At 48.9% G+C, this 2529-nt stretch overlaps 1 pseudogene; it reads right to left on the minus strand.

The window, feature by feature from the left end:
- Positions 1–1601: 1601 nt before the first annotated feature.
- Positions 1602–1780, minus strand: LOC148119121 (Nuclear RNase P; annotated as a pseudogene).
- Between the last annotated feature and the right edge of the window lie 749 nt (positions 1781–2529).

Here is a 2529-nt window from a genome sequence, read left to right on the forward strand (position 1 = left end):
ACATTTAAAATAATCATAAAAAAGAGAACAATCCTACATGGATATAGATCCCATGGCCGAATCTAGAAGTCAGAGTCCTCATCATATTTAACATTCACAATTTTGAAGTTCAGAAATAGAGAGACCAGAAGGTCTAAAATGATTGTGAAAAACCTCTTCTATTTTTTAAAATGTGTGAAAAATAAAGCTTTCAGCTTCAAATTAATGAACAAACCACAAACAACTTAAACCCAAATGCGGGGCGCCATCCCGTCCAGCAGGAATGAACCCCACCAAAAACGAGAATTCCTTCTCTGGTCACATCTTTATTTGGAGCATTCCCTTGAGGAAAATTGGGGGAAGGGACGATAGAGCAGGGACGAGAGAAAGCTTAGAGAGAGGAAGTAGGGTCCCGAGGCATCTGCTTTTAAACGGTGGAGCGGCTTGAACGCTGTCCTGATTGGTTAATGCCATTCTGCTGGTCTGAGCATGTGCAGGCAAGGGTGCAGGCAGGGGTGCTCAGCCCCACATGGCTACCTCCAAACTGCAGGACCACCTGTGCCTCCAGGTGGCTCCCAACATCTCCCCCTAATTATTGTCTTTAAGAGCAATAAGGCAAAACTATTTTCCAATCTGGTCCCCACCTAGACGCAGCATGCCAAGGATATCTCTGCTCCCACCCATTCCTAAGGAAGGAAAAGGCAAAGTAGAGTAAGAGATAAGAGGTTGCACAGGGTGTTGCTCAAGTCGATGGTGTGAAACAGCTGCTCTTGGCACCGCCCAGAAGGTCATCTCTGCTGCCTCCGCACGAATCTTCCACAGCAGGACACTCAGCATCCACTGGGTCATCTTCTTTATCTCTCTGGTCGGTCTCGCTGGCATCCAGATGTATGTCAGCATTCCTAGAAAAACATAAACAAAACTCTCCTCCCAAATTAACATTTAAGAGTATTAAAAACTCTCAGTGTAAAAATTCAGCACAATCAGTACTGGAAGTAGGCTGGTTTTGAACTTAGAGACTTGCAGGTCTCTGCTTTAAGAAGCAAATCTTGTTTGCCTGTACCAGCAAAATTTTGAATTAAAATTAAGTGTAAAGAATGCAAGAGAAATCCTTTCTCTGGGGGAAGCTGTCACTGGTAGTGTAGTCCCCCTCTATTGTTTAAAAACCAAAGCAGTTGTCACTGGGAATTGAACTCAGGACCTTTGGAAGAGCAGTCAGTGCTCTTAACCTCTGAGCCATCTCTCCAGCCCTCTATTTAGATGGAAAAACCTCTAGGTAACATTGTTTATTTCACCCGTTGCCAGGGGCAATAGGTAATGATAACCAGGTTGACGCGCCTTTATTATGATAATTAGGACCAGTTCTTTGAGGGAGAATGGACGTCGATCATCTGGCTACTTCCTGCTGACAAAGGGGCGATGTTTGGGGGATAAATGTTTTTATCTGACTAAATTTTTGGCGACAAATGTTTTTATCTGACTGAATTCTTGGCGACCTTGACTGAGGGCGGCGGCAGCAGCGGACAGCGGCGGCTGCCACAGCTCCGCCTCTGAAGCCCATAATGGCGCGCTCCGCATGGCCCAAAGGCATGGCTCCGCCCCGGGCCTTGCGCGGGCTCGCCGTTTCACCTCAGGCAATGAACTCGCACCGCCGGCTGTGAGTCTTTTTTAAGCTCCGGCGAGGGGGGGGCATCCGCCCACCCGTGGAGGGCCCGGTCTGCCCGCGCGCGGAGCCCCGTTCTCTGGGAACTCATCTCCGCCCGCCCATGATGCTATGGAAACACAGTTTTTCCGCAGAGCCGATTCAGCTCCTCTCTGCCTTCTATGGCGCCGCTGCTCACCACGCAGCTTCCGCCTCAGTCAGGCGAGTCCGCTCAGGTGCTGAAAAAGTCCTCCAAAAACCATAGCCCCGCCAGAAGGCCGGGACATATAGCCTCTGATGTCACACGGACTTTAGCCCGCCCGTCGGCATGGTGACCTGGCTGTTCGTAGGCCTCCAGCAAACTCCCCGCCAGCAACTGGTTGCGTCTCCCTCCTGAGTAGCTGGGATCACAGGTGTGCACCACCGTGCCTGGCCCACTTCCGTGTTTCTAATCAGGCATTACCGCTCAAAGGCGGGCCGGCTGCCGCCAGCACTCTCAGCACGATCAAGCAGCTTGTCTTTCTCAGTCAAAAATTAAAGTTTTTTGTACGTGAGAGCCAGAGACTGAGCTCTCTAACAAAATTAGGCGAAAATCACCTCCAAAAGCTCTGTGGCTCTTTAAGAACAGGGAAGGCAGTGATCAAGTTTGCCTCCCTACGAGACTGTTGCCTCCAGTCTCTATCAGCGAGTATGCACGGAGGAAGCCGCGGATCTCCCAACCGTAAACCTCGCTTTTTCTCAGCTCCACCTGCACTGAACTTAAGGGATTTTTCTTCCCCGTTGCTTTTTGTACCTTCTTTCAGATACCTTAACTTTGATTTTTTTTTTGTATTTTCTTTTCTATTTAGGCCTATCCTTTGAAATTCCTTTTTACATTTCTTTTCCTCCCCTTTCTGGGGATTTCAACC

The sequence above is a fragment of the Myodes glareolus genome, chromosome 18 (genome assembly GCF_982192425.1).
Source record: "Myodes glareolus chromosome 18, mMyoGla1.1, whole genome shotgun sequence".
Taxonomy (NCBI): domain Eukaryota; kingdom Metazoa; phylum Chordata; class Mammalia; order Rodentia; family Cricetidae; genus Myodes; species Myodes glareolus.